Here is an 8511-nt window from a genome sequence, read left to right as displayed (position 1 = left end):
GTGCTCATTTCGAAAGTGTTCATTTTGATCAATAACCAGCTTTTAAGTACAACCAATGCTGAGGATTTTAACACAGACTATTATTGTTTGAAAGTAACGGAATTTTTGTGCTCATGCTGGTTTTTTTCTTCAACAAATTTCGACTTTTTAACTAGCCAATTTTGACGGGATTTTTTAAATATCATTCCAAAAGTATTGTTGTCCTGAGCTTAAATTTGGAAAGATACTTCACCTGTGATCATTTCACTTGATCGTAGTTATGCGAGTTTAAAAATTGCCATTTTGACCAACTTGGGACAATTAACGCGCGAAATATTTCGCGCTATTAACGCGTAAGCTGATTTTTAATCCGTCATTGGTTGAAGGAAGCTTATTTGCCACAATTGAGTTGTTACTAGGATCGAAATGTATCACTTTGTACTTAATACGGCGTGTGGGGGATGATTTTCACAAAAAAATCTCAAATTTAAAAAAATTTCATTAATTTTAGTTTTTTCATGTTATTACTGCTCTATAGACTGCTCTATAGTTTGAAGCGTGTTAGTTGGTAAATTTCTTTTTTTTTTCAAATTGACTGGTACTGCTAATGCGTCATAATTGGCGTGCGTCACTAAAGAAAATTTGTTGACTCAAAGTTTTACTAATTCAGTTTTTCCCAGTAGCGTTATCGGTCATATTTTTGCTTGTGTATGCGAAGTACAACTTCGCCTGTGTAAAATTTGTTCACGCTAACTTTTTTTACGGTTGGATTTTTTTTGAGTCCAGCTTAATTCCTTTGATAAAAGGAGAGCAAACTCCTCAATCGAACCGCAAAAGTGTATAGGTCACGAAAAGCGTGATCGACTACTAGTTTTCTATGTGGATTTAATTTTCCTTTTCCCAGCATAATAAAAATTTCACCAATTGATATGGTGTTTTATCAAAAAAGTTCAACCATATATGTTTCTGGAAATTCAAAGATCTTTAAGGCCATATATTGTTTTCGTTGATGTTAAAAAATTGCAGTTTTTTCAGTGAAACGTGTCAGTATTTCTTTGCGTTCATTGACTCGTTTCCAATTGTTTGCTGGCTATGTTTTAAGTTGTTGCTGTGATGTTATAACGGATTGAATGTTCTTAATGACTCTTTGTTCCTGGATGTCGAGTTTGGCTGTTTGCCCAGGAAAATTATTTTCAGCTGAAGAAATTCTAGATGTGCACGTGCTCAGCAAACGCCCATCTGAGCTCCGGCGCGAATGTGGAAGGTCGTTTTGGCAGAAGCTTCATAAAGGCACTAGCTGTCAGTGTTGCTCCGAAAGGCTAGTGTGACCCAACACCTCGAAGAGAGATTCAGAAAAGTTTCTCTCCGTACAAAGTATATGAAAATCTGACGTCGCCTGCTATCTCTCCAGCTATGTCCTTCTGTGAATCTTTCTCTTTTTCTAGTGTGAATCGCATCTACGATCCTTTTGACGAAGCTCTGCAATGTCGGACACAGAAAAAGCCCACAATTTCGCCCTGAACTCATGTTCTTGCCGACCAAAGGAGTAACCCGATCAGAATGTAATTTGTGCTTTGCCGCTATCCACTGGACGGACCTCTTCGATTTGCAAATCTTTAGTTCAACCAAAACTCCAGTTTCGACTGTAAAGAGTCTTTCATATAAGGGTTGCGAGAGTATGATTTTCCCAGGAGTTGAAGTTCATGATCTCGGAACCATTGATGTTCCAACCCCATTGTTATGCCTGTTGCGCGCTAATGATAGCTTTGATCGTGCACCTCAAAAAAGGGAACAATGTTGCTTTTCGACGTATTGCACACATAGCAAAATATGCAGAAAACAATCTGAAAAGGAGATACCTTGTAGTTCACATTTACATGCAACATACTGAATTAACTAACAAATTTAGTGATGAACACATGCAAAATTATGCACTAAAACAACCAACGTCGAAGCTTGCAGAAACACTAAAAGTGAAAACTGTTAGCATTAAAGTGCACGAGTGCTTTTCCATATTGCAAAAAAATACTAAGTTTTCAATTCGAAGCTGAGTCATTCAAAGCTACTAAAACATCTAAACAAATGAAAACAAGAAAATCAACTAAAACTAACAACTCAAACAAGCACTAAATAAAGGCCCGCTTAATTAACGTACAAAACAAAAACTCAACCCAAAACAGCAACAACAGGCATATTCAAACTATCGTCTTTTAGCTCATCGTCTTTCACAACTTGACTCCTGATTTACACACTGGTTTACAGCCAATCCACTATACAGGGTGCTTCATCTTCCAAACAAACCATCCCATCACAACAGATCACTCTCCTCTCTGAGCAAAGTGCATGTAACAAAAACAGTATCACAGTTTTCATTTTCTAAGGATCTGAAAAGCTTAAATGCATAGATCTTTTTAATAAAACTTTTTCAGCTCTCACAGCACTCATAGTTAACCCAGACAAGCAATCTGAGACAGCTTGGAACGCAGGATAATCTTCAACTACGAATAGGAAAATTCTTATGGCAGAAAAATTCATTCCGATTGATTTTCTCTTTCACAAAATTTGAGCTGGATATAAATAGTGAATTAAAATCAATTCTTAATCATTCAAACAAGATGATTTTGCAACCTTATTTTGTCATAGATTGTTACGAAATCATATTCTACTTTTGATGTCGACTGGCTTCTTCGCCAAATGAAAAACGCGGTCTCACTCGCTACACAAGAATAAGTCTCTTTCTGCTTCTTTTTTTTAAGAAGAAGAAAGTTAACTCTCGCGAAAAAAGAGCGGCACCACTAGTTATAGCCGCAAAAGCCTCAGTTAGACTTTTTAGCAGTTGAATTATCCCCGGAAAGTGAACCATGCTGCCTCCCTTGAATTATTGGCTCATGCCAAGACAAGTAGAAAAAAAAGTTTGAAAACAGCGAAACTTGCTGATCTCTCTGTTCGACCTTACAAGAAGTGTCTAGATTTTAATTGGCTATCTAGATAAAAAGTTTTCATGGTTACAATTGATTTATCTCAAATCAAACAAATACTGAAAGAAATGCTAAAACTACAAAACAGGAACTGGAAAACGATTCAAGACCAATTCGCAGAATTTGAGCATAAATGTCACATCCTTCCTGATTGTGATCAGTTACTGTATCCTAAAACAGCAAATCAGTTTCAATTATGATACGGTCTCTTCGCTGCTGACATTTTTTTTTGAAAATGTGAATTGTACAGAATTTGCTTTACGCATACAGGGTTAACCTGATAGTTTTTGTTCCTTCTTTTACTGAACTCCAGCTGCCTGAGATACTCTATAGCCTATCTCAAAACATGGTTGTCTGCAGAAACCCCATGACATCCTTTACATATATACTACAACTTCTCCTTCCGTCAAATTTTTATCTATCGAATATTTTGCTTAGGAAAACGTGTTCGCGAACCGCTTGGCTCTGTAATAAAATATAAGCTGATTCATTTTACGAAAAAATTTGAGACATAAAAATCATCGCTGAATAGTTGGATGAGGAAAACATCAGTTTTTGAGGACAGATTCCCTGTATGGATTAACTTAATATTTCAAGGTGTCTTCAATTGGACAGCCTGCTGAAAATATGGTTAATTATTTTACAAATCGTTTCAGTCCACGAAACATCTTGAAATATTTCAACGTTTAATCCCTTTAATAGCTTGCTTCAGCGCTTGAGTAGCTTGCTTAGAAAAATTTGATTTTTTAATTCGATTCACACTATGATAAATAATTCACACTAAAATATTTCGCAAGTTACATTGCTAGTGTGTGTTGCTACAATAAATTAAAACATTTACCAATCGTTTCACGAAATGGAAAAAATTCATTGCTTGAATTGCTTGCTGAGAAAAAGTTAAACTAAATCCAAATCTGTTCACTATAAAGTAGATTTTAGTTAGATTCACTATAAAATCAGTCGAGTCTCAAAAGCTTGGTTGGCCTGCTCGAAAGAACCACTTCGCGAATCAACTGGCTATCAAATTTTTTGTTTGTCGAAAGTCTTATCGCGTGAATGGCCTGCTCAGAAAGTTTTTCGTGCATCGATTTGATTTAAGATATGAAATAGTCAGCGAAGTTTCAAATTTTAACTGCCTGAAGAACTTGTATTTCAAGGTTACATCGCTTGAATGAATTGTTTGCCTCAAAAAGTTGAAACTTGGAAACCAATTCACGATATCTAGTAACTTGAAGTTATTCAAAGATTCTCTGCTTGATTAGTTTGCTCAGAATAACTAACTTTTTGCGAGCCGATTGATTAATGGAGATGGGCTTGATAATACCAATAAAATAACACTACGCGAGCTTGCGCTTTTTGAAATAGCTGTTTTTTTGCACCGATCGTTTTTTTTTTCAAATCGGTTAAATAGACCAAGATGTCTCTACGGATCAAACTACCCATTTCAAAACTGTTCATTAATTTTCTATTGGAATTAGTATAAAACTGTTGCTTAGAATTCAAAGACCTATTTTTATACTTGATTGATTTAAGTTTTACTTATTAGATCTATCAAATTTATTTTTTCATCATAAACTTTTTCTATTTGCTTGAGTTAAACTAGGTGAAGTATTCAAGTCGGGAAAATTTTAGGCAAAGGTCTGCGCAATTCTCAATGAAGTGGCATTAAACGGTCGTAAAAATTATGCGCCACGCCTGTTTACAAGTAAAAATAGGCTTGAAGAGTTGGGTAATGACCTTTTTTTTCATTAGCCCCGGCCCTTTTTCCACTCCTTTCTACTACTTTGGGCCTGACTTCCGTGGGGGAGATTGATGCCATCACTCTTTGAGGAGGCGGATGGCACAAAACCGTTCAACCGTGACCGAAGTGGGATTCGAACACGCTGCCTTTGTGTTAAACGGCGAGCGGATTACTCACTCGGCCGCGCACAGGTAATGAAAGTCCTAAGGTTTCATTCGAGTTTAATTGTAAATGGTTTTTTATTTAACCTCGGTCTGATGCGCAACTGATGTCAGGGTCTGGCTTCCTTGGTAGAAATGTTTTTTTTGTAGAGATGTTGGCATCAATTTTGCCGTAGGCGTTTCCACCTTGAGGAGGCGAAAGACACAGGAAACCCTCCGACCGTGACTGATGTGAGATCTGAGCCCATGACCCTGGTGTTTCAGACCGTGCTTTGTACACTCTCGACCTTGTGTTACATGGCAGCTATTTAGAAAGTGGTAAACCTTAATCATCGTAAATGTGCAGTCTCATTGTATGTCATAGTTGCTTCCATGCCAATTTGGAGGGTGAAAAAAGAATCGGTTGCAGTACGGGATATTCTAATTGCTGATTTCTGTATTGTTATTGTTCCGACCATTTAAAAAAACCCGCAAAATCAGGTACCACATATAATCATTTGACTGGTTTGAGTGAAATATCATATTAAGCCTTTCAACCGTGATTGGAACGACATTTAAATTTTCCCAGTGTCGAGAAAAACAGGTTTGAGTTTTTTGATTTTTCGTCCATTTTCGAGCGAGTAAAGCGATGAAAACTAGTAAAAACGAGTAAAGCGTGAGAACTAGTAATTTAGGCTACAAAAACTTGATGTTACTAAAAGGAAATTGAATTTTGGAAGCATCATTTAGGGCTTCTCTCGCAAAAATAAACTTTCAAAAATATTTGAAATTTTTAGTACGCATTTTTCATTTTGTATTTTTTCTTAAAAACAATTGGACTCGGTGCATGCCTAATTCATTTGGTTTCTTCGCGTTCGCATAGCTTTATCATCATACGACATACAAAAAATTACTAACTTGAAGGGACACGTTTTTTTGAAGGTGATCGGAACGTTCTGTGCAACTTGCACAACACCCGGCTATCCTTGTAACTGTGTTTTCTTTTTTTTCTAAACCAACTCGCAAAAAAAAGTGTTCAATATAAGTGTTCACTTTTTTGGTTTTACTGTCGCCATAATCACGATCTGTAGCATTGGGAATTTCATAGCAATGTTCTCTGCTCTATTTGCGGCTAGTGTTTTTTTTTATTAAGAGTCAGTGGTTTAGTAGTTACTGTGTGAGACTCATAATCTCTAGGTCGCAGAACGAATCCGAGACGTATCCGAATTTATGATAATTCGAGGCATATTTCTAATTTTTTGTGTTTGCTCATAGAGTTTTTTTTCGTGTTCTCGCAAGTGTCTGATAAAGTGGTTCATTGTTTGAAACAAATGATTTTTTAATGGGTAAAGGCAGTCCACAGAATCGAAAAATGAACAAACTAGATTACTAGATATTCGCAATTGGTTTCTCCGAAATTGTTCGTTGTTACCATGAATAATTTGAAAATTTTGAATTTCATTATGAAAAATTTGAAACTAGGGCTATTATTTGTATCTTGGGCGTAGATAACCGTACTTGGGCTCGGAGAGAATAACTTGTTGCTGATGCGTCATTTTATTGTTTCTCTACTGAAAAATGACAAAGATGCATCTGTGTATTTAATTTTAATGAAAAATCCAATTTTTTGTTTTCTGCTCAATTACTCATACATACAAGTTTGATGGTTACCACTACTAGTTGCCACTCTAAAGTTTCTAGTTTTCTGAATGTTTGTATCTTTCAACGCTTTTGTTTATTTTAAAGGATCCTAAAATGCTATTTTAAAGGATCCTTTGCAGTTTTTGTCGGCATGGCATGAGAGTGATTGAGTTCTATTAAATAAATCAGCCCACCAGACCATAGACCCTCCTTAATTAAAATGACAAAATGAAACATAAAACATTTTTAAATTTTCATTTCTTATCGTCTCTTTTGCAAATAAAACAAGGTTGGTCAAAATTTTTTTTTTGCTTTTGGTTGTTTAATTGTATGTAATTATTATGTTTTCTCTTTTTTTTTTTGGAAAAAAGCGCAATCAGATCAGAAAAAAAATGTTTCAAAATCGTCGAAAACTGTCTAGATAGCTATCGTTTTGCAATGTCAAATTGTGTTGTTTTCTGCTGATTTTACACTTGTTATATTCTACTAGTTCTGATGAATTCAACTGTGTTAATGCAAGCAGGAGATATAATGTTCTGTCTTTTCCTATAATTTTTAAAGTTTTCTGTTATAGCTTTGTGTTATTGTTACGAATTAGATGTTTTTGACTACTCGCCAAACAGTTCATTGCAAAGTTTTCTGTCAAACTTCTGGTTTACTTAAAAGTTATGAGTCATATTTGATTCAACACAATGCATTCGTTTGATGCCTGAATGTACTATATACAGGTATATAGTGTTCAAAGCTGAAGTCCAAAGCTTTTAGTATTTGAAGAAGGTGTTTCTTTATCAGGAAATAGGATCCCAACGTACTCTCGATGAAATTTTTATGACAGTTTGAGTTTTGAGTTCGTTTACAGTTAACTTCAATTTCATTTCCACTTTGGAAGCCAAGTTACGCTCTCCTAACAGAATTTTTTATCAGCTCTGTCTGTTCGTAATCTATCAGGCATACTGTGAGGATTATGTCATTTAAAAAAAATTCTTTTTCTGTTCAGCATGTTATCTTGGTGTTTGCGTTGTTCATGTCGTGCTATCTTTCTGCTGTTTGTAAATTTAACAAATACAATTTTTTCGTATTTGTTTTTTTTATACTGAAAAGATTTATTTAGCCTTACGGTTTCGGCTTACGTTAGATCAGCTTAACTGCCTCATATTGCGTCGGTTTAATGATTCAAATTTGCTTGTGCTTTGTATGGGAGGAACTTAGAAACTTTGAGTTTCAGAATGTTTTCAAGGCTCAATTTTTTACAACAATTTTTGGCTTCTGCTGAAATATAATCAGATAAGTTACCTTTTCTTGAATTTCATTTCTCTGCTTACTTAAATTTTGCGCTGCCAATAGTTTTTTGAGAATGTCTGCACCAATACGAACTTCATTTGAAAGAAAGGAATGAAAATTTAAATGGATTTTTTCCCATTTGCCCCTACCTTTATTCTTTTTCGTATCATTTTCTGTAGGCTAGCTGGTTTTCTGTAGGTATGCTATGGGTGACGTATCATTAGTGTTGCGAAGTTTCGCTTCGTCTGTGTTTAATGTTTGGATGTTTAATATTTTATTTACGGACTGTTGTGTATGTTATAAGTTTTTTCAGTTCTGCAAGCGACTCTTCAATCGACTTTTGGTCAGTTATCAAGCGTGGCTTGTCTGTTTTCGACTACACTTCATTACTTAATTTTTACAAATAATGTTCCATGTTTTTTTGTCTGGTTGAAAAACTCCAAAGTTGCAGAGGAATTTTCGATTTGGTTGTTTTTCACTCAAATCTAGTTATCACGAATAAGATCATGGGCTGTCGGATATATCATTTAGAAGCACTTTCAATCATAAATAGATATGTAAAACAAAAATTTTCTGAATGTTGTCTCTTGTTAGGGTGAGGGCGATTGTTAGTTGATTGAGGGCAAAATGGTATCCCAAAAATTGTGAGATAGTCATTTTATTAGTCGTTAATTGATCAAAAATTACGCTGAAAATATCAAGTTAAATGATGAGAAAATTACATCAAAAGAAGTCTCCTACAACAAAGTTT

At 35.2% G+C, this 8511-nt stretch overlaps 1 protein-coding gene across 2 annotated transcripts in view; it reads right to left on the bottom strand.

Moving 5' to 3' along the window:
• LOC134843757 (exportin-T-like) overlaps nucleotides 1-8511 on the bottom strand; it is a 551312-nt gene that overhangs the window by 137509 nt on the left and 405292 nt on the right. The gene's annotated exons all lie outside the window — the stretch shown is intronic.

The sequence above is a fragment of the Symsagittifera roscoffensis genome, chromosome 4 (assembly GCF_963678635.1).
Source record: "Symsagittifera roscoffensis chromosome 4, txSymRosc1.1, whole genome shotgun sequence".
Classification (NCBI taxonomy): domain Eukaryota; kingdom Metazoa; phylum Xenacoelomorpha; order Acoela; family Convolutidae; genus Symsagittifera; species Symsagittifera roscoffensis.
Note: the sequence above shows the minus strand (reverse complement) of the source record. Positions and strands in the feature narration are given on the sequence as shown.